Source organism: Lepidochelys olivacea (assembly GCF_965140295.1).
Source record: "Lepidochelys olivacea isolate rLepOli2 genome assembly, chromosome: 7".
In the NCBI taxonomy this organism is placed as follows: Eukaryota; Metazoa; Chordata; order Testudines; family Cheloniidae; genus Lepidochelys; species Lepidochelys olivacea.
In genome coordinates, this window is record NC_140417.1 from 102343938 (window position 1) to 102368747 (window position 24810).

The 24810-nt window shown below is 41.2% G+C and overlaps 1 protein-coding gene across 5 annotated transcripts in view; it reads right to left on the reverse strand.

Annotated features, from left to right (window-relative positions):
- PTPRE (protein tyrosine phosphatase receptor type E) overlaps positions 1–24810 on the reverse strand; it is a 262459-nt gene that overhangs the window by 129681 nt on the left and 107968 nt on the right. The window contains exon 1 of one of the 5 annotated variants that reach the window (XM_084635442.1): positions 9016–9144. The exons of the other annotated variants lie outside the window; for them this stretch is intronic. The gene's annotated coding sequence lies outside the window, so the exon portion shown is untranslated. Of the gene's footprint in view, positions 1–9015; positions 9145–24810 lie in introns of those variants that run through there. 5 annotated transcript variants of the gene reach the window in all.

Sequence of the window (24810 nt, forward strand, 5' to 3'; positions counted from 1 at the left end):
TGTAAATTTTGATTGTTACTGATGGAAATATATTTTCCTCAGTTGGTGTTTTTATGGTGAAATCGATGTTTACCAGCATTTACCGATTATACTAGACATACTGAAATATCTTCTTGAATCTCATATTCATATTGAAAGGCAGATGTACTAAAGCAGACCATAAAGACATCTATTTAATTTAATTAGCTATTATTTACTGAATCATGCATCTCCAAACAAAAAACATCTATAACAAAGGCACTTTCAACTGGACAGAAATACCACCTGGTGAATTAAATATATAAGGAACAATTACACAAGAAACTGAAACAGATACGCCAGATGTTGAACTTGTTACATGGAATTGTCTGAAGGGCACCTGTTATGTGACTGGTGCTTTATCACAATAAAGCAGCATTAATTACACAAGGACTGAAGAGTAACATCTGTTTCTGAATTTAGTCACCTATTGAGAGAATCAGATGCTTACTACATGTCCATTTATCTTTCTAAAAGACAAAACTTTATTAGGGACAGAAAGTTTGGGCTTCCCTGTCACTAAAAAAATAAACTAGAAGTAAATACTATCCATGTGTATACACTGGCACGTTGTACCTTTTGTCATAGATTTTGATATTTCCTCATTTTACTAGAATTTTTTCACTCAGATGCTGTGGAATAATTCACTGAGTCAGGTGATGCATTTGCCTTTTGTGACTATGCTTATGATCCAAGAGGCAGTAACTTTAATTCATAAGAAGTTTTGATATCAGAAATGCATATTTTTTTAAGTCAGTGCATTGATCCCTGAGAGTGGATCTTTTTTCCCCACACAGATCTCCGCTGACTTCAGTGGGAGTCAACCTGCATGGATCCAAGTAGGCAAACTGTTTCCATGAGACAAACAATTCATGAGCTTTTCGTACGAACAACATCACATCCTTCATGTATTATTTATCTGCACTGATCCCAAAATCAAATCTGCACTATATTAATTTATGCTGAACTATATGATATTAAACCAACAAATATGCTTCAGTCATAATATATTGATTATACTGAAGCCAATATCTATACAATGAGTCAATATTAAGCCCAGTACTGGTTTATACAGATCACATCATCAGAAGACTCCTGCATCACTTCCCAAAGTCCTTACTTAGGCCAGACTACAAATCACTATCAGAAAATAAGGCCCCAATCCTGCAACTGGTTTTGTGCAGGCAGAGTGCTTAGCCCAGGTGGAGCCATGCTGACAGTGAAGGCACAGCATTCCCTCCAGGTACACCAAATTGCAGGGTCAGGGTCTAAACTTCTATGTGAGTTTAGCTTCACTACTTAAGGCCCTGATCCTGCAATTCGTTGCATGTGGGCAGACTGATGTGCCTATGTGGGGCCCCATCAAAGTCAAAACTGAAATTATTCTGCTGTTCCTTCATATTGGGAGTGAGGAAAGAGGAGCTGAAGTGAAAATTCTCCTGGAATCCCTACTTGACATTTAGTGGATTACAGGCAGCTGATTTCAAGGTTGCAGCTGGGCAGAGAATTGGAGTATTAACAGACTAACAAAGCCCTGTTCTATTGTACTCAGTGGAATTTAGATGCAGCAGAGACTTTACCCTTCATATGCTATCTAATGGCTGGAAGTTGAAGCTAGACAAATTCACACTAGAAATAAGGTACACATTTTTAACAGTGAAGGCAATTAACCACTGGAACAACTTACCTGAGGATGTGTGGTAAATTCTCCATCACTTGCAGTCTAAGTCAAGACTGTATTTTTTTAAAACAAAGATATATTATAGCTCGAAGAGAAGCTATAGGTGTGATACAGAAATTATTTGGTCAGATTCTTTGGCCTGCGTTATGTACGTCAGATCAGAGAATCATAACGGTCCCCTCTGGGCTTAAGCTCATGCTCAAATAAATTGGTTAGTCTCTAAGGTGCCACAAGTACTCCTTTTCTTTTTGTGAATTTATAAACAAGATCTAAAGCTCTGTTTTATAACATTCTTTTGCCTTTGGCAGTCTGAAGCAATTTCAAACCATTGAAAGGGAAAACTGAGTAGGTCCTTAAATTCACCTCGAATTTGGTAGACTACAGCTAGGCTAAAATATCTGGTTTGCAACACCAAACTGATAGAAAATAGTGAAGTAGGACACAAGATACTTTACAGTCTTTAAGGCAGTCCTTTCTGAAACTCTTGCAATACACAAACTTGCCAGTTCTGTGGTACTCTAAGGCAGGGGTGGGCAAACTTTTTGGCCCGAGGGCCACATCTGGGTGTCGCAACTGTATGGCGAGCCGTGAACGCTCACAAAATTGAGGGTTGGGGTGAAGGTGGGGGGGGTGCGGGCTCTGGGGTTCAGGAGGGTGCTCTAGGCTGGGACCGAGGGGTTCGGAGGGCGGGACGGGGATCAGGGCTGGGGCAGAGGGTTGGGGCGTGGGAGGGGGTCAGGGGTGCAGGCTCCGGGTGGCGCTTACCTCAAGCAGCTCCTGGAAGCAGTGGCATGTCCCCCCTCCGGCTCCTACGTGGAGGTGCAAGCAGGCAGCTCTGCACGCTGCCCCGTCCATGGTTGCTGGCCAATGGGCGCTGTGTGGGTGGCACTTGGGGCAGGGGCAGGGGCAGCATGCGGAGCCCCTGGCTACCTTTCCACGTAGGACCCAGAGCGGGGACATGCTGCTGCTTCCAAGAGCCACGCAGAGTGGGGCAAGCCCCCGACCCCAGTCCTCAGCTGGAGCACCGGAGCAGGGCAAGCCCCAAACCTGCTCCCCGGCAAGAGCTCGAGGGCCAGATTAAAACATCTGAAGGGCCAGATGCAGCCCCTGGGCCATAGTTTGCCCACCCCTGCTCTAACGGATGCTATCTGGGAACTGCTCCCACTCATTTTAGTAGTCATCTCTTCCAGAAACTCAAAATTCTTAGAGAATTAGGCACTTTTTGAGAAAGAGGATTTGTTTTCAATAGGGTTCCATTTAAAATCTCTGCACTGCAGTCAGGATTATTAATGGTGGCTACAAGTCGCAATGCCCTTTAACTAGTTGGGACAATAATTTCCAAATTAGGATTGTTCCACAAAAACAGTTTGTCAGGTATTTACTATTTTTCATAAAAAGACAGCAAATAACAAAACCTATTCATACAGAAAATACTAAAAGGAAAAACAATTTACTTGAAAATCTTTGGAAGGCTGCACTTTATTAGTTTTTTAGCAAGTCATGTCAATTTGAATGATTTAAAGCATTCAAAATGCAAAACACTGGATTTGTGTTTGTTTGTTCTTATGCATGTATAGCTCCAGAGAATTGCCTTTAAAATTTTAAACACATTTATGGATCGTTTTTAATAGAAAAAAAGATCTGCCTGAAAACAGCCCTCAAATAATTTGCATGGATATCCTGTGGAAGCTGAAGAAGATATTTCCTCTAAGATGTTTGTCAGGAAGCCTAGATTTATCTTCTCATCTAGTCCAATAATTTTTCTCTACCAGTCTATAAAGTGTCCATGACAACTGTAGTTTTTAATACTGTCAATCACCAATTATGCTGAGCTCAGCTAAAACCTACTGCAAACGATAACATTAATAGAGTTAAGTAAAGAAATGTTACAAAACTGTCTCATCTGTCTAATTTCAAGCCACCATACTGCTTATATTTATTCATGCAGATTTATTCAAAGGGATATATAATTTAAACACTCCAGACTGTTCAAATGAGTAAAACAAGAAAATTCAGAGTAAAGGAGGAAATGCTGATTTAAATACACCGTTATTCCTGGATATTTGAGTTGATATGGGGACAGATTCCCCCAGCCACTCAAGGAGTGCAATGAGAGCAGGCACCACCTATATGTCCCTAGTTGGCACAGAATACTGGAAATATGTCCTTGAATTTAAGATTTTTGTTCAAACATCCTTAGTTTTTGATAGGGGAAAGAGCAAGTTATTTAAAAAGTTATTTAAAAAAAAATTCTGTCATGGAGATGTCAGCTGTGAGTGTCCTTCTCTGCTAAACAAGGATGAAATTCACTCATATGAAGGGGGCCAACAAAAGGTCCATGCAATACTTCAGTTCCACTAAAGCCCTCGAAGTACAGTTTAAGTGGAATGTAAATAGTGCACAGGCTTTGTTTTTGCTCTTGGCACACAGGTGAATTTCACCCAAACCGCATAAACAGCTTTTCAAGAGCATAGTTTTATTTCTTTAAGGCCTTGATCCAGCCTTCTGCTGAAGTCAATGGAAGTTTGAAGGGGTGTTGTCCAAGCTATATGTAAATCTAGTGCTTATGAAAAGTTCTTGATTGACAACCCTTGTAGAGGCTTGTAGGGGCTTTGTGCTGGGAGAGAAGCTGAGCCCTGATTAGGGGGCGGGGCTTCACTGACTAGGGGTCCTAAAAAGGTAGCAGCCAGTCAGGCAGTGGCACAGACAGCTGCAGCGGCACAGGAGCTAGCAAACAGAGCTGTAAACAGGGGAGTTTGAGTGGGAGTTTGAAAGGGGAGTTTGTCTTGTGGTGCTTGTGTGGGGTTTGGTTTTGCTGTGGGTGGTGGTGTTTTGGTGTGGTTTGTGTTTCCCAGATTAACAGGATTTAGGTGGGAAGGCTATGACAGATTCAGAGGTGGCAGTGGGAGTGACCCATGTAGCAGATGACACAATGAAGATGACTGGATGTGGAAGCTGTGGTATGTACATGATCCTGGAGGGGGCACCTGGTAAGAGTTTTGTCTGCATGAAATGCCGTCTGATAGAGCTGATGGAGGAAAAGATCAGAGGTTTGGAGATGCAGGTGGAAAGTCTGGTAGAGTTTAGGAAGGGGTTTGAGCAGATTATGGAGCAAAGACATGAGGTATCTGAAGGGAAAAGCTCAGACTTGCAGATGGAAGCAGGACTAGGGAATTCTGAGGGGAGACTGGGTGAGGAAAGTGGTCAGTGGAAGCATGTGACTAAAAGAACTAGGCAGAGGAAAAGACGGGCTAGTGAAGGAGAAATAGAGCTTCAGAATAGGTTTGCAGAGTTGGAAAATGAAGAAGGGGCTCAGCAGGTAGTCACTGAAGGTGACAGGGCAAGGAAGAAGAGAAGAGCGGTTAGTCCTATAGGAAAAGGGGAAGAGTTAATGGAGATTACACCAAATATGAGCCCCAGGAGGATACAGGATGGGTTAAAAAGGATTACAAGGGAGAACGGGAATGGAAAAAACTTGCAGCCAGAGGGAACAGGGGATAGACTGGAGAATAGCACCGTCACTAGGAAAAGGCAGGTCTATGTGATTGGGGACTCTTTACTGAGAAGAATAGATAGGCCCATTAGCAAGAATTTTTAATGAATCTGTAAACTCAGGGGTTGTACCGTATGATTGGAGAATTGCTAACATAGTTCCTATTTTTAAGAAAGGGAAAAAAAGTGATCCAAGTAATTATAGGCCTGTTAGTTTGACATCTGTAGTATGCAAGGTCTTGGAAAAAATTTTGAAGGAGAAAGTAGTTAAGGACATTGAAGTCAATGGTAAATGGGACAAAATACAACATGGTTTTACAAAAGGTAGATCGTGCCAAACCAACCTGATCTCCTTCTTTGAGAGAGTAACAGATTTTTTAGATAAAGGAAACGCAGTGGATCTAATTTACTTAGATTTTAGTAAGGCGTTTGATACTGTGCCACATGGGGAATTATTAGTTAAATTGGATAAGATGGGCATCAATAGGAAAATTGAAAGGTGGATAGGGAATTGGTTAAAGGGGAGACTACAACGGGTCCTACTGAAAGGTGAACTGTCAAGTTGGAGGGAGGTTACCAGTGGAGTTCCTCAAGGATCAGTTTTGGGACCAATCTTATTTAATCTTTTTATTACTGACCTGGGCACAAAAAGTGGGAGTGTGCTAATAAAGTTTGCAGATGATACAAAGCTGGGAGGTATTGCTAATTTAGAGAAGGACAGGGATACCCTACAGGAGGATCTGGATGACCTTGTAAACTGGAGTAATAGGAATAGGATGAAATTTAATAGTGAGAAGTGTAAGGTCATGCATTTAGGGATTAATAACAAGAATTTTAGTTATAAGCTAGGGACGCATCAACTAGAAGTAACGGAGGAGGAAAAGGACCTTGGAGTATTGGTTGATCATAGGATGACTATGAGCTGCCAATGTGATATGGCTGTGAAAAAAGCTAATGTCGTCTTGGGATGCATCAGGAGAGGTATTTCCAGTAGGGATAAGGAGGTTTTAGTACCGTTATATAAGGCACTGGTGAGACCTCACCTGGAATACTGTGTGCAGTTCTGGTCTCCCATGTTTAAGAAGGATGAATTCAAACTGGAACAGGTACAGAGAAGGGCTACTAGGATGATCCGAGGAATGGAAAACTTGTCTTATGAAAGGAGACTCAGGGAGCTTGGCTTGTTTAGCCTAACTAAAAGAAGGTTGAGGGGAGATATGATTGCTCTCTATAAATATATCAGAGGGATAAATACCAGAGAGGGAGAGGAATTATTTAAACTCAGTACCAATGTGGACACAAGAACAAATGGATATAAACTGGCCACTAGGAAATTTAGATTAGAAATTAGACGAAGGTTTCTAACCATCAGAGGAGTGAAGTTTTGGAATAGCCTTCCGAGGGAAGTAGTGGGGGCAAAAGATCTATCTTGCTTTAAGATTAAACTCGATAAGTTTATGGAGGAGATGGTATGATGGGATAACATGGTTTTGGTAATTAAATATTCATGGTAAATAGGCTCAATGGCCTGTGATGGGTTTTTAGATGGGGTAAGATCCAAGTTACCCGGGAAAGAATTTTCTGTAGTATCTGGCTGATGAATCTTGCCCATATGCTCAGGGTTTAGCTGATCGCCATATTTGGGGTCGGGAAGGAATTTTCCTCCAGGGCAGATTGGAAGGCCCTGGAGGTTTTTCGCCTTCCTCTGTAGCATGGGGCACGGGTCACTTGCTGGAGGATTCTCTGCTCCTTGAGGTCTTCAAACTACAATTTGAGGACTTCAATAGCACAGATATAGGTGTGAGGTCTTTTTTAGGAGTGGTGGGTGAAATTCTGTGGCCTGCATTGTGCAGGAGGTCAGACTAGATGATCATAATGGTCCCTTCTGACCTAAATATCTATGAATCTATATCTATGAAAAACCCTTGAGAACTGGAGAATGTCTTCTATGTAACCTCAACACAGAATTGGAAACCCAGTAGCAAACTTCCCCACATTGCTGCATCTAATGTGTTTGAACTTTGACCTCTAATTGTCAGTGGGTAGGAAGCAGTTCAGTTTTCATGTCCATTCAATCGGTTGCCTTCCTAGTGAGACTCATAACATAGCTGGCACCTATGTTTTTATGTGATGTGATCACTTGTCTGGTTTGAGCTGGATTGAGATCTCCATACTCATTTCACATACACCACTGAAGAGCAATCAGATAGTCTACCAGCCTGGGCTTTATTCAGACTAATGACTGAAAGATGTATGGATTAGTAGAGGAAAACAATTCCATTAAACAGATCACTGCTCCTCCTTTTCCACACAGTACAATATATGCTCACAGTGCATACAGAGACCAATCTCTACAACATTTTGTTGATTTACACAACATTTTCTCATATTCTAATGCTGATCAAAACACAGCAACTCTTGAACTTACCATGCTTATGTAAATTTAGTTTTGACTATACCAGTAAAATCTGTGTGCAGTGGTACTCTGAAGTGGACAATCTAAAGGAAGTATGATACAAATATGAAAATAACTAACAAGCAAAACTTAGTTTAGAAAAATGCCCTGCGGATGCACCCAATCTATTTCCCTCTGTGTTTGCATGCTATTAAAAGACACTGGCATTTATAACCATAAGCTGTCAGTATGTGATATACAGTATACTATAATGAATCTTCCATCAAGCTAAAAAAAGGAGAAATGAACTGTACACAATTTAGATGGACTTTTCTTTGCCTTGGTATGACTGTGCCAAGAGCATGTAATGGTTATACAAGACACAAAAGGTTTACATTAAAGACTACAATTTATGTTAAAAAAATTACCTCAGTGGTACAAAGTACATTATTACCATTGACCATCTCAGAAATGCCTGAGTGCATTCACGCTTGAAATCAAAAACCCTGATTACTTGAGCTACCACCTATTCATGAAGGTTACGGCAAGGATCCTTCAGTGGTTACAGTATTAGGTGTGCCTGCCTATGCTATCAATTGAGATGCATTTCTACAGTGGGTCTCCTTTTTTTATGTCAAATTCACAATCACATTCATGATCTATTTCAAGTAGCTGATTTAAATATTGCCAGAGATCACTTTTCAATAAGGACTTCATTGACTGGAGGAACTAACATTCAGGGTCTCATAGGGTGAAACAGAGTATTAAGTAATTAGTCACTCTCTTAATTTTTAGTTGGAAAGAGTAGGATGCTGGATGTCATCTACTCTTCTGAACTGCCAATTTAGCTAAGGCCTGGTCTACACTAGGAATTTACACTGGTATAGCTACATTTCTCTGGGATATGAAAAATAACACCTTCCTGAAAGCCAGAGCTGTACTGATCTAGCCCCCAGCGTAGACAGCACCAGGTGAACAGAAGAATTGTTCTGTCAACCTAACTACCGCCTTTTGGGGAGGTGGATTACCTACGCCGATGGGAGAAACCATCTCATCAGCATGGGTAGTGTCTACACTGAAGCACTACAGTGGCACAGCTGTGCTGCTATAGCATTTTATGTGTAGACATACCCTAACTTAGAAATTTTTCAGGTGAGTGAAGGGGAAGGAGAGAGACAGGTAATACTCCTGTTAATGCAATCACGCCTGTCCACTTTCCTGATAACATTGTGCCTTTCCATGTACGAAATCAGACTGAGCTCATCTGAAGATGCTCAGATCAAAGAGTAAAATATACATTTATAATAGTCTTCTGACACAGTTGTGCCCCACCCTCAACACATGATAGTACATCAAAAAGGCGGGGAGCTATGTGTGCTTATATTTCTGATTAATGATGTACCCGTTCCTCCTATAATGGCCGACTTACCTGCTCCGATTTCTTCTTCCCCCCTTGATCTCCTCCTGGTCTTTAAATCAGGTCCACATTTCAAGTCTCCTACCTTCCTGAGCACGTTCTGTAGATCCATTCTAAATTTTCTCTTCTCCATCTCTCATCAATCTCTAATCACTCTTCAGTTTCATTCTCTCAGCTTCCAGCTTTGTAAAGCGTTTGTTTTCTGATGAAATATCCTTTCAGTTTTTCCTAATGGCTGCCTCTGATATCGGAAGCTCCTCATTTCCTAATTTCCTGGTTTCATTCTCTTTTGACTAAATACTTTCTGCTTTGACTTAGTAATTGTTGTTGCAATAGTGTCAGGAAATAATAAAGCCACAAAATACAGTTGGGCTGTAATCGTGCCAATATCCTTTCAGAGGTTGCTGTAAAACAGTGTTCTGCTTATAGTAGGTCCAGACATTATACAGATGTCCAGGCCACTTTCCAAGTCCAAGTAATTATTATACACAGAAGCAAAAGGTTCAAAAGCTACATGACAGTTAAATGTCTGCTTCAAGTGTGGGACATATCTTATCACTTCTGCACGTTGCTGAATCTTATTCAGAAACGTAGTGATATGTCTATCTTGGAATCATAAGGATCCATGGGGCTAGAACCCAGGTCTGCCATGAAGAGCCACATTCAAGGAACACTGTGGAGAATAGGTGCCACAGAAAATACTGACCCAAGAAACCAGAATGACAGAACCTGTGGCCCTCTGATTGGCCCTTGTGAACTATTTAACACTGGAAGATGCTCCAGGAAGTTATCTGGAGCCAACACATGGATTTCTGGCCTGCTGCAACTCTAGACAGCACCTTGCTTTCTGATCTCCAGTCTCCAACCCCAGCCTGACTCTTGTACACCAATCCCAGTTCTGCCCCCCCCCCCAGATGTTCTGGTTTAACTTGGATTTAAACTTGGAGAGTGGTCAGTTTGGATGAGCTATTACCAGCAGGAGAGTGAGTTTGTGTGTGTATGGGGGTGGGGGGATGTGAGAAAACCTGGATTTGTGCAGGAAATAGCCCAACTTGATTGTCATGCACATTGTGTAAAGAGTTGTCACTTTGGATGGGCTATCACCAGCAGGAGAGTGAATTTGTGTGTGGGGGGGTGGAGGGTGAGAAAACCTGGATTTGTGCTGGAAATGGCCCACCTGATGATCACTTTAGATAAGCTATTACCAGCAGGACAGCGGGGTGGGAGGAGGTATTGTTTCATATTCTCTGTGTATATATAAAGTCTGCTGCAGTTTCCACGGTATGCATCCGATGAAGTGAGCTGTAGCTCATAGAATCATAGAATCATAGAATATCAGGGTTGGAAGGGACCCCAGAAGGTCATCTAGTCCAACCCCCTGCTCAAAGCAGGACCAATTCCCAGTTAAATCATCCCAGCCAGGGCTTTGTCAAGCCTGACCTTAAAAACCTCTAAGGAAGGAGATTCTACCACCTCCCTAGGTAACGCATTCCAGTGTTTCACCACCCTCTTAGTGAAAAAGTTTTTCCTAATATCCAATCTAAACCTCCCCCACTGCAACTTGAGACCATTACTCCTCATTCTGTCATCTGCTACCATTGAGAACAGTCTAGAGCCATCCTCTTTGGAACCCCCTTTCAGGTAGTTGAAAGCAGCTATCAAATCCCCCCTCATTCTTCTCTTCTGCAGGCTAAACAATCCCAGCTCCCTCAGCCTCTCCTCATAACTCATGTGTTCCAGTCCCCTAATCATTTTTGTTGCCCTTCGCTGGACACTCTCCAATTTATCCACATCCTTCTTGAAGTGTGGGGCTCATGAAAGCTTATGCTCAAATAAATTGGTTAGTCTCTAAGGTGCCACAAGTACTCCTTTTCTTTGAGCCAGAAGTGGCAGCCCTTCTCATGTACATCCAGGAAAACCTGGCCATGGGCTTAATCTAGCGTTCCACCTCCCCAGCTACGGCTCCAGTACTTTTTGTTAAGAAAAAGGATGGAATGCTATGTCTCTGCATAGACTATCGAGCCCTAAACCAGGTGACAGTCTGAAACTGGTATCCCCTGCCCCTAATCATGGAGTTGCCAGATTGTGCCCAGTCCATCAGAATTTTCTCCAAAGAGGACTTCCGGGGGCTTACAATCTAGTGTGTATTAGGATGGAAGACAAATGGAAAACATGCTATAGGAACTTAGTAATGCCATTTGGTCTGACCAAAGCTCCTGTGACCTTTCAACACTTCATGAATGTCATATTTAGAGACATCCTGGAACATTCTGTATCAAATGATTTCTTTGCATCAAAGCCCAAAAATATGTATTACTTCCATCTAGCAGTACTCAAAACCTAGTTATAACAGCTGTAATACAGTAAAACTCCTCTTTCAGCAATTCAAAACTAACCATTTCTACTCCTCCATCTCATAATGGCTGGTACCTGTTGACTATCCCTAACACAAAGAAATTAAACTATTTATGTAAAGTCTTGCTCTGACCCAAAAGGAGCTTCAGCAGATTATTCAGTGGCAAAACAAATAATATCAGGTGAGGAGGGTATCTGAAAGCTTTTCAAACAATAAAAATTTCTAACTGAAGTTTAGGCCTCGCACAGGATTACTGGCCATTGAGGGTAATAAGATAGGATCAGTTCATCTGTGCCTGATCAGTACACTCTTCAAGTTGTGCCAGAGAGCAACGGCATTTGACTTGAGTACCACCTTCCTAGCAAAGGAGCTTAACTGTGATGATTAATCCCAGGTGTGGGGATAAAAAGACGATGAGAACTAGAAGCACAGTAAGGGAAGGGCAGACAAGCAAGGACACTCTTGTAGGAAGGGACCACAGGGAGCAGGCCACGCTCATGTGGGAAAGAGACTTTAGTACAGGCTAGAGAGAGACCCATGAGGAGCAAGAGGCTAGGCTCCTGAGGGGGAAGCCCTGGAGTGAGGGTTAGGGAATTTTGTGCAGTTCTGTTGGCGGAAGGGGGCAGGCCTGTAAGTCTTATGAAAAATGGACCTGGAACAGTGGGCCAAGCCAAGTGGATTTATTATTCACTAGATTTAGGGGCTGAGATGGCTGGACTTTGCATTTTTTATTTTAATGCCCAACAGATGATGCTTTATGATGCTGGGAAAGAACTGAGTTTGTCCCCATAAAAAGAGAGAAAAGGAATAGTATTTGAATTTGTTATGCATTAATAAAACCAGCCCCGAAAAAGGGAGTTTCCTTCATGATCCTAACCTCATGTGTATGTTTAGAATCGCTTCTGGGAGAACAGGCACCACAGGTTAGGTGACTCCAGAGCCAATACTGACCAGCATGGGGTACTCTACACAGTTCTGGCCCCTGAAAAGGCCCCAATCCTGCCATTTACAACACACTAGAGGATCCCTACATCTATAGGAGTCCCACTGACTTCAATGGAGGTCTGCCCACACACCATAATTTCCAAGACTGGGGCCTTTGTATCTAATAAAACAGTCTTTATGCCTCAGGAAACACATGGATACTCTAATTCCCTAATGCCTTTTTCCATTCAAGGAATATGGATATTTTAGATGGAGTCTCCTTTATCTCTAGTTTTCTTTAAAACAATATGTTTTCTTTAGTAGAACATAAAAAAAGTTCTTCATTTTTAAATCCATTTTTCCCTTATATATCCACTTAAGGTAGTTTTATTTAATACAAAAAATTAAAATGCTGTTTTTCTCTATTTTAATTAAATTTGAATTTCCATACAAATAGAACTTGACCCAAGTCACGAGTAAATAAAAAAATGCATCATTCACAATCTTCTAACATAATAAAAAAAATGAAGAAACTGAATAAATAAATGTATGTCTTCACTACCTGCCGGATCGGCGGGCAGTGATCGATCCAGCGGGGATCAATTTATCATGTCTAGTCTAGACACGATAAATCGATCCCCGAGCACTCTCCCGTCAACTCCTGTACTCCAGCTCCGCGAGAAGCGCAGGCGGAGTCAATGGGGGAGCGGCAGCAGTAGACTCACCATGGTGAAGACAATATGGTAAGTCGATCTAAGTACATTGACTTCAGCTACGTGATTCACGTAGCTGAAGTTGCGTTACTTAGATCGATTACGCCCCCACCTCCCCCCCTCCCAGTGTAGACCAGGGCTAAGTTTCAGCTGTATAACCACTTAAAATAAATGTGTATATGTGTAGTATATCATCTTGCTTAGCTAAAAGAAACACCAAATTTAGAAGAAAATTTCTCTTAAAACTATTTTTGTAGCCATTATGTGTTTGCAGGTCAACATGGACAGGTGTGCATCCAGAGTCTTCAGATTGAATGCACTGAGGTGTGTGTATTCTTTGTTTGTTTTAGGAGACCTCATACTTGGTAAAGCAACCCCCATCCTTTCATGTATTTATACCTGCTCCTGTATTTTCACTCCATGCATCTGATGAAGTGGGTTCTAACCCACAAAAGCTTATGCCCAAATAAATTTGTTAGTCTCTAAGGTGCCACTCCTCGTTATTTTTGCTGATACAGACTAACACAGCTACCACTCTGAAATAAATTTTACCCAGTGTGGGTTTCCAACCAGTAAGGGTTCATTTAAATACCTATGTACGCATGCACAGTACCTCTATTTTTAAGTGTGCTCCTGAAGTCTTTAGGGATTTTCTATTACATGTGTTCAGTATGCAATTTCAAAGTCTAATATCTCAGAACAAGCAAAAGCTACTTTTTTCAAAACAAGCAAAGATATTAGACCACAATGAGGATTATTTAACCCATGCAAAGTTTCAAATATTAGCCATTTTTGCAATAGTCATGTTTAAAATCTGTGGTTAAAATATGGTCTGGAGTTGAAATCAAATCTGGAAAATTTTAACCTCAAAAAAAAATTTCTTATTGAAAGTTAGAAAGCTATAAAACAGAGCATTGTACTAGAAACTGTTCTGCAATCTTAACTGGAATAATAACTATAATGCAATTCCACTGTCAGATTTCTTTCTTTATGGCTTTCTCAACTTAATTCAACTAAATGCAATTTATAAACATTTAAAGAGGTATTTTTTTGACAGTGCATAAGCCCATTAGGGTATGTCTATGCTGCAATTAAATACCTGCAGGTGGCCTGTTTCAGCTGACTCAGGTTTGCAGGGCTCAGGCTAAAAGGCTGTTTAACTGAGGTGTAGACATTTGGGCTCAAGCTGGAGCCTGGGCTCTAGGACCCTCCCCCGTCATGGGGTCCTAATTGTTAATGAGAATCTGGCTCTTTTTATTCATAAGTTTTTGGCTTATCTTTTCATCTTTGCTATAGTATTTACTTGCTTGATTTAGGAAAGATTCTTATTTTCCACTGTATAATTAACAGATCTGTCTGAATCACTGCTGTGGAAAGGAAACCTGCTTTCTAAACATGGTGATGGCATTTGATATTTGTTAAAGTTCACAAACTGGTAGAGAGGGATAACCAATCTGAAGCATACAGTTAATCAATTTGAGGGTATGGAATCTCTGTGTATGTATAAATGCAGAAAGTATTAAACAATGCACCTGTTTTGGTCATCTGCAGGAAATGGACACAGGATCTATGGATCTAAAGCATGAGTCTCTATAATCTGAGATAACACCCCATATATGGAGATATTAACATATTCATAAACCCCAGTATGCAATCCAACCACCAGAGGGGGACAATGACCCATACTGTGTTAGCATGCATTAGATAAGCAAATAAATTGGGCCATTTTTCCTGAAAGGCGGTGGGCAGAGTAGATGAGACTTCGGTTCTATTCTAAACTCTACCTGCAGTACCTTTGACAAACCTCTCCATTATTTTACCTGTAAAATAGATAATTGTTTCCCCTGAGGTAAGGTATGTGGCCTTGGTTGTGAGTGCACAGAAATATTAAGAACAGTCTGTCTATCTCTTTGTCTCATAGGTAACAAATGTGCATAACCAGCACTCCCTTCCTGGGGCTTGGTTTAATCAGTAACACTAAAACATAACATAAGCCACAGCCTGAACTTCCTACCCAAGCTTGATGGCTGTTCTTTGATTCTTTGTTGGTGTGATCATGGTGCTCATGAGCACAAAATAAGAATATTTTAATCAGCAGCATCCATTAAGGATGTGTCTGCATCTTGTACATCCTTGTGCCCTCCTTACCCAGTTATCTGAGCGGAAAATGGTCAGAGCTGCCCAGGCCACCTCTCAGTTCCTCCACTAATTCAGAGTCCCAGCAGAGGTGGACTCCAAAAGAACAGGCATAAAGGGCAGGTCATGGGATTTCCATGGACAAAATATCTCTAAGATCCACAGGTGCTGTAAGGTAACTAATTCTTCTTTCCTTGGGTTTCCCTCCAGGACTGTTAAAATTGCATCTAATGAAAAGAGACACTTCCTCCCTCCTTGCTGTCATGACTGAAGCTAACAGGACCTAACTGCTGATATGACACAGCAGTAATTACCCTCAATTTTAATGTAGAGTTGTGGCACTGTGATGCTGTGTATAAGAAAGGTGACTATTTATATCACTGTTGTTGCCACTGTTACACAATTTGCATAAATCTTATGCAAAGTGTATCATGTAAGGTGTCAATGGAAAAGTTACGATTTGCTATGTATGATTATCCTGTTTACATGCATCTTTGTAACTGAAGTTATGCATACTGGCCATGGACTTGTATCTTACACATTTTGTATTCCTGGGTGACGCCCCCCCCCCAAGATAGAATTTACATCAAGGCTAGACAGTTATGTGTTGATGGCCCATCAAGGACACACAGCTCTCACAATGGTCCATTAAAGTAACTTATCCCGTCCAGACAGCCCTTCCTGAGGATGCCTCAGAGAGCGAGGGGCCATTGGCCACCTCTTGTGGTTCAGCAAACCATGTAAGGACATGTGACATGATCATGTGACCCTGGACTCCATCTTGGGCCAGCAATTTTCCACACACAGGTACTACGGGCTTTGTTTGGGGCAGTAAAATTCCAAGAACATGGTAGAGGATATAAAAGATCCCTGAGACATCTCAATTTTGTCTTCATTTCCTGCTTCGTTTCTCCAGACTGGTTTTCTAACAAGGAATCTTTAAACAAGGACTGATGACCCCAATCTGCTTGGGTGATTTCAGAGAGATTTTTGCAACCAGCCGTTTATTCCATCTCTGCTACAAACCTGATATAAGGACTTTGCAATCACTTGTATTTATGTGATTCCTTAATCATGTATAACTTTCTTCTTATTAAATCTTTAGTTAGTTTACTAAGGATTGAGTGACAGCATGATATTTGGGTAAGATCTGAGATTCATATTGACCTGGGGATATGTGTCTGGTCCTTTGGGATTAGAAAGCACCTCACGTTTGGTGAAATGGGTTTTCAGTGACCTCTTACTATATTAGATTGGGTTGCCTGGATGGGAGCTGAAGGCTAGAATGCCTAAAGGGGGCTATGTTTGGCTTCTCGTTAACCAGTGTGGTACTGCAGAAAGCTCTTTTTTTGCTCACTTGGTGAATCTAATTATAGAATAAACTATCAGCTTTGGGGATTGTCTGCCCTATTTCTTGCAGTCTGCCCTGAGCGTGGCACTCAGTGTGACCCATCCCAGGGACCTAGTCACAAGCACCTAAGTCTATAATGTTTTGACAGAAGAATCCTGTAATGCTAAACAGGATATTAGTCTGCCACCCTGTTACAGAGTTCCCGAAACAGAATTAAAGCCAGTATATGGCAGAAATTGTAACTTAAAAACAGAATTCCCTGGCTCCCAACCTTGGGTTTACTTACATAGAAAATGTGTGTTCACCTCATTTTCCTCCTGCTTGAATGTAATTTAATAAGTGAGTACATGCTAGTTGAAAACTCCATAAAGTATAGATCTATGCCAGTAGGAACTCTGTATTGCACAGCTGCTTTGATGAGGAACATCACACCAGAGCAGCTGTACCATAAAAGCTTCTAAAGGCTTTTGGTTCTTGTACAGTTCAAGAATCTCATATCCAGCTGGTGTAGACTTCCTGGTTTGAGTAATTAAAACAAAGGTTTTTAAAGAAAGTACTATGGCAAGAAGTGCCATATATCTTAATATTGCTCAGTGCAGCCATGTTCTGAGGCAGTGAGTTTCAATAGTTCATTTCTTTAAGAATTAAAATTGTAGTCACAGTACTGAGGATTTTTTCTGTACATACAATGCAAACATAGTTTTATAGCATATTGTGATAAAATAAAATGAAGATAAGACATCAGTTCATTCTCAAGGATCTGATCTTTCTCCCTCACACACACGGAAAAATTTTCAGAAGTGACTTAGAAACCTATGTGCTTGGGGAAATTTACCTGGGGAAATTTACTGGCATAATTATACCACTCTAGTTATATCAATTTAACATCCTGTGTGTATATTATTTAAAGTGTCTTTTTTTCAGTATAGCTTATGAGTGTCCACATGAAGAGTTAGGTCAATAGAATTATGCCAGAAAATTTCCATGTGTACATAAGCCAAAATACCATTGACTTTCTATAGGACATAGGTAGGGTTTAAATTCAGCTGGAGTTGTCCAGAGTAGAGCTCCAGTAAATATTTTTAAACCCGCAGGCTTGCAGCCCCAAGCTCTGGCGCACCCCATGGAGCTGGAGCCCTGAGCCTCAGCATGCCCCTCCCCCTACCCCATCCCCGGCCCCACAGCTGAAGCCCAGAGCTCCGAATGCCGGGGAGGTAGGGGATGGACCTCTCGGAAATATTGTATGAGAATTTAAGCCCGAACATACATATCAGAGGGTATGTGTACGCTGCAATTAAACATCCATGACTGACCTGGGGCTCGGGCTACGGGGCTGTTTAAACCAGAAGCTTTATATTTGTCATTCTAGGAAATTTAACAAATAGAACAAAAACAGTTAAGGATAGAGATAATGACCTACTACAACAAAAGGTAAAAGTTTCTCATGAAAATGTATTTGTGATATGGGGTTGATGCTATGCAACATCTTTCCTTTAACCAGAGCTAGAGCTAAGACCAATAATGAATCTTCAGCTGAGTTCTGTAGGAGTTTGAGTGAGTTAAATAGACAATTCTGAGTAGAATTAAACATCATTTCAATTTTGCTAAGATGTGACTCAAAACAGGTGGATTAACATTTAAAATACACAAACAGAAATATTCCCAAATGGAATTAAATGTGCCCAAAATAGAATGCTAGCAGCAGCTAATCTCAAGAGTACCAAGCTTTTGAACTCTGTTGAAGGTTGTTCACCTGATGAATTTCATTATGACTAATTAAAAAGTAGCATTTTTGCATGTAAATTTTAAGATTACATACTTATGTGTAAAGTTACAGATCTGCATGGCTGTTGCCTGTTCCACTTTTCAACTGGAAAAGCCTATTTTAAGAAAATACAAGGAATTGGGGGGGTTAAAATACATATTTGTCAAGCAATATTTTTCAAAGATTTACACACTAATTAAAAAGGAATAAAAGTTATAAGTATGTAAAATGTGTTTTGAAGAATGTCGTAAGTCTAAGTTTACAATATGGAAAAAATGTCTTAAAACACCCCAAATCAATGTAAAAGACTTTGTCCAGGAGGACATCTTATGCAACAACTAAAGTGAAGACGTACCATTTAGCAGGAATAACAATCTTGCCGGACGCAAAAGAAAATGGGGTAGAAAAAAAATTCATCATCCAAAACAAGGTAACTACAAATGGGAGTTTAAGGTGAACGTTTCTAGGCTTCATCTACACTTGGAGCGAGCAGTGTGACTCCCAATTGGTGCAGACATACCCACGCTAGCACGGGCTGCACAAATAGTGGCAGAGGATAGCTACCCCAAGGATGTACTCACGGGTTCCAGGTCGGTTTGTATTTGGGGTGGCTAGCCCATGCCACTGGTCACTGCTGTCCATGCTACCATAGCTATGCTACTATGTTTAGCGGGCTAACTCAATGACATCTAGCACAAATATGTCCACACCACTATCTCCAAGTACAGAAGTATCACTAGAGTCCTGACTTCGGCAACACTCCCATTGATTGCCATGGGAGTGTTGCCCAAGCTAGGACTGCAGGATTTGGCCTAGGAACTGCACTGGTAAGGAATGGGAGTGGATTAGCTATAGACTAGGAGATGCAGCATACCGCATTTGAGACCAGTAACTAGTCTGCCTACTGAAAGATGTGTTTAAATTTCATATCAGAGATATGCAGCTAGTAACATAAACCCTTTAAGAAGAAACCCAAAGAACACACTGGGCTTGATTATGAAGACTCTTTACTGGAGTTACTCACAATTTACAGCAATGTAAGTAAAACAGAATCAATCCCCCTGACTTTAAACTTTGTTTTATAATCCATCCTTGTCAGAAAATGTTTGTTTTCAAGAGAGCAGTCAGAAATTGTTGAGTACTGTGGACACCTGCCAGTGGGGAGCTGGGAGGCCTCTGCACAGCGGAAAGTAAGTTGGAAAACAGGTGCAGAGGGGGAGCTGGAGCTCGCATTTTGTGCATGCACATTTTGTATGCATATACGGTTGCATTTTCAATCTGTAATTGTCTCTCACACAGAGAGTGGGGCTTGCCCAGGGAGATTTCAAAAACAAAAGGACAGACAAAACATAGGAACATTTCTTTTTTTCAAAAAACCCCTCACGATTTTAGGTCACTCATGATTCTTGGGTTCTGACTCATGATTTTTAAAAAATTCCTGGCACTAGCAATTATGCTTCTTCCAACGTGGAGTCCCATGCAAATTCAGGGACCTCTGCCAAGGGGTAAAGTTCTATACCTGTGGTATCCTTTCTGAGATCGAGGCTTCATTTTGAAGTTGTGAAGAGTGCCATTTTAATTCTGGGTTTTATAGTTAAATAAATAAAATTGTGGTTTGCGATCTTTTTGCTTGAATCTCAAGACAGAAGCTACATACTGTATAAAGTCCACTACACATTTCAAATGGGAATCGAGGACAACGTGCACCTTTGGCTGTAAGAAGCCTGAGTGTACAGAAATCCTGTTGTCACTTGGCTGAAGTAAAGCAGAATTATCTGGTGTGATAGCAAGTGATTGATTTGACAGAACAAGGAGTAATGGTCTCAAGTTGCAGTGGGGGGAGGTTTAGGTTGGATATTAGGAAAAACTTGTTCACAAGGAGGGTGGTGAAGCACTGGAATGGGTTACTTAGGGAGGTGGTGGAATCTCCTTCCTTTGAGGTTTTTAAGGTCAGGTTTGACAAAGCCCCGGCTGGGATGATTTAGTTGGGGATTGGTCCTGCTTTGAGCAGGGGGTTGGACTAGATGACCTCCTGAGGTCCCTTCCAACCCTGATATTCTATGATTCTATGATTGTGATTCAAAATTACATAGCACTTAAACTAAAAGGCAAATACTTTGTGTGTTTTTCTAACCAGTTGAGCTAACACAATATAAAAACTATACTTACTGGAATTAGCAATTCAGACCTGGCAAAGCCCAGCAGAGTTAAACTAACAGAATTAAGATGGTTTTATTAAGCCTGTGAATAAATCATTTTTATGGTGGTCTTGGAGGGCTGTTTCATATTTAGTAGTGTCATGGTACTGATGAGACCATTATGGGTGCCAAGGCCTCATTCTAAAATTCCCATAGCAATCTAAGGGCTCATCCACACTTAAACTGCTACAGTGGTGCAGCTTCAACTCCCTGAGAGGCAATATCTATGTTGAGGGAGAAGCCCGCCCATCAACACAGTGCTGTCTACACTGGGGGTCAGGTCGGTATAACTACTTCGCACAGGGGTGTGCGTTTTCCACAGCTCTGAGTAACACAGGGTAGACCAAGCCTCCAAAAAGTTTGAGTTGGGCTGAAAATGTTTAGTCTCAGGTTTGCTCTACACTACAGACTGATGTCAGTATAACTACATCACTCAGAAGCTCTCCCTTTGGCATAGGTAGTGTCTCCGCTAAGTGCTATAGCAGCGCAACTGCACCAAAAGTATAGACAAGCCCTCCGTTTAATCAGCTGCAAGTGACTGTTTTGTGAAGTTTTAACAAATATAGGATGAGTCTTTGAGGTACGCAAGTGTGGAGGGGGAAATGTTTTTCTTCTTAAACAATTAAGAAGCTTTTTCTGCTTAACTAAAATAGGTTAGCTTTTTTAACTTTAAACATGTAATGGATATAGACTTCAGTGAAAACAAGCACCTTTGACACATGAAAGAAAATCCTCAGAAACTCATTTCTTTAAAAACGCATGTTTCTATAGATCCAGATGCATACTCTAAAACTGTAACAAAACTGAAACAACTCTGCCTGGCCAGTATGTCGTGTTCAATTACTCAAACCTTTATTTGTGAACGAACAAAATTTCTTATATCTTGTGAGCATTTGTTGTTTTGAGGATTAAGTCCATGGCAAGTCTGAAGTTTAACAAACAAAATTCTGGTTATCTAATCACTCCTTACCATCTTCCCAAAATAATTATCTTACTTAAAATACTTTCCAGATTTTTTAATTTAGGCCTTTAGGTTGTCTCTCAAATTCTGCCTCAGCCAATAGTGACAAAAAAAAGTCATTACCATCTGGTAGTAATATGGTATTCATAGACTTAAAGACTTCAAGGCCAGAAGGGACTATTGTGATCACCCAGTCTAAGTTTCTGAACACTGAAAGCCACAGAACCTCACCCACCCACTCCTGTAAAAGACCCCTAACCTCTGGCTGAAATACTGAAGTCCTTAAATCATGATTTAAAGACTTAAAGGTACAGAAAACCCACCATTTACTATAGTTCAGCAGTTCTCAAATGATGGGTCGGGATCCCAAAGTGGGTCACAACCCTGTTTTCATGGGGTCACCAGGACTGTCTTGGACTTGCTGAGCCCAAAACCTGAGCCCCACCACCCAGGGCCAAAGCTTGAGCCCCATTACCTGGGGCCAAAGCCAAAGCGTGAGGGCTTCAGCCCTCAGCAGCATGCCTGAGGTTACAGGCTCCCTGCCTGGTGCTGAAACCCTTGGGCTTTGGCCTCCCCACCCAGAGTGGTGGGGCTTGGACTTGGGCCCCCCAACTTGGGGCAGCAGGGCTCAGGCAGGTTCAGGCTTCAGTCCCCTCTCCTGGGGTCGTGTAGCAATTTTTGTTGTCAGAAAGAGGTCATGGTGCAATGAAGTTTGAGAACCCTTTGCTCTTGTTTAAACCTGCAAGTAATCCATGCCCCATGCTGCAGGGGAAGGCAAAAAATCCACAAGGTCTGTCAATCTGACCAGAGAGAAAATTCCTTCCCAACCCCAAATATGGTAGTCAGTTGGACCCTGAGCATTTTGGCAAGACCCAACGGCCAGACACCTGGGAAAGAATTCTCCATAGTAACTCAGAGCCTGCCCCATCTAGCGTCTCATTTCCAGCCTCTGGAGATATTTGCTAATAATCACAGATTGGCTACATGCCATTGTAGGCAGTCCCATCATACCATCCCCTCCATAAAATTATCAAGCACAGTCTTGAAGCCAGTTAGGTTTTTTGCCCCCACTGCTCCCCTTGGAAGGCTGGTCCAGAACTTTATTCCTGTGATGGTTCGAAACCTTATAGAATCATAGGACTGGAAGGGACTTCGAGAGGTCATCTAGTCCAGTCCCCTGCACTCATGGCAGGACTCAGTATTATCTAGATCATCCCTGACAGGTGTTTGTCTAACCTGCTCTTAAAAATCTCCAATGATGGAGATTCCACAACCTTCCTAGGCAATTCATTCCAGTGCTTAACCACCCTCACAGTTAAGTTTTTCCTGATGTCCAGCCTAAACCTCCCTTGCTTCAATTTAAGCCTATTGCTTCTTGTCCTATTCTCAGCAGTTAAGAACAACAATTTTTCCCCCCTCCTCATAACCTTTAAAGTCCTTGAAAACTATTATGTTCCCTCTCATTTTTTTGGTTTCCAGACCAAACAAACCCAATTTTTTTCAATCGTCCCTCATAGGTCATGTTTTCTAGACCTTCAATCATTTGTATTGCTCTTCTCTGGACTTTCTCCAGCTTGTCCACATCTTTCCTGAAATGTGGCACCCAGAACTGGACACAATACTCCGGCTGAGGCCTAACCAGCACAGAGTAGAGCAGAAGAGTTACTTCTCGTGTCTGTCTTACAACAGTTCTGCTAATACATCCCAGAATGATGTTTGCTTTTTTTGCATAGTGTTACACTGTTGACTCGTATTTAGCTTGTGGTCCACTTCGACTGCCAGATTCCTTTCTGCAGTACTCCTTCTTAGGCAGTCATTCCCCATTTTGTATGTGTGCAACTGATTGTTCCTTCCTAAGTGGAGTACTTTGCATTTGTCCTTACTGAATTTCATCCTATTTACTTCAGACCATTTCTCCAGTTTGTCCAGATAATTTTGAATTATAATCCTATCCTCCAAAGCACTTACACCCTCCCATCTTGGTATCGTCCACAAACTTTATAAATGTACTCTCTATGCCATTATCTAAATCACTGATGAAGATATTGAACAGAACCAGACCCAGAACTGACCCCTGTGGGACCCCAATCATTATGCCCTTCCAGCATGACTGTGAGCATTCATTTAATTTCAAGCCTGAACTTGTTGATGCCATTTATATCCATTTGTTCTTGTGTCAATATTGGAGCTTAACTTAAATAACTCCTCTCCATCCCAGGTATTTATTCTGCTGATGTATTTATAGAGAGCAATCATATTTCCCCTCAGCCTTCTTTTGGTTAGACTAAACAAGACAAGCTTTTTGAGTCTCCTCTCATAAGGTAGGTTTTCCATTCCTCTGATCATCCTGGTGGCCCTTCTCTGCACCTGTACCAGTTAGAATTAATCTTTCTTAAACATGGGAGACTAGAATTGCACACAGCATTCCAGATGAGGTCTCACTAGTGCCTTGTCTAATGGTACTAACACTTCCCTATCTCTACTGGAAATACTTCACTTGATGCATCCTAAGATTGCATTAGCCTTTTTTTCATGGCTGCATCACATTGGCCACTTATAGTCATCCTGTGATCAACCAATTCACCCAGTTCTTTCTCCTCCTTTGTTGCTTCTAACTGCTAAGGCCCAAACTTAAAGCAAAAATTCTTCTCATTAGTCCCTAAATGTATGATCTTGTACTTTGCACTATTAAATTTCATCCCATTTCTATTACTCCAGTTTACAAGGTCATCAAGATCTTCTTGTATGATATTCCAGTCCTCCTCTGTATTGGTAATACCTCCCATTTGTATGTCATATGCAAATTTCATTAGCACATTCCCACTTTTTGTGCCAAGGTCATTAATAAAAATGTTAAATAAGACTGATCCCCAAACCGATCCTTGTGGAACTCCACTAGTAACCTCCCTCCAGCCTGACAGTTCACCCTTCAGTATGAGCCATTGTAGTCACTCCTTTAACCAGTTCCTTATCCATCTTTCAATCCCCATTTTCTCCAATTTAACTAATAATTTCCCATATGGAACTGTATCAATTGTCTCACCAATATCCAAGTAGATTCGATCTACTGTATTTCCTTTGTCTAAAAAATCAGTTATCTTCCCAAAGAAAGAGATCAGGTTGTATTTTATCCCAGTTATCGTGTACCTCTATGTCTAAACTACTTTCTCCTTCAAAATTTATTCCAAGACCTTACATACAATTGAGGTCAAACCAACATTTCCCAATCACTTTTCCCCCCTCTCTTAAAAATAGGTACTATATTAGCAATTCTCCAGTCTTAGGATATGATCCCCAAGTTTAAGGATTCATTAAAAATCCTTGCAATTCAGTTTGCAATTTCACATGCCAGTTCCTTTAATATTCTTGAATGGAGATTGTCCAAGCCCCTGACATGGTCCCA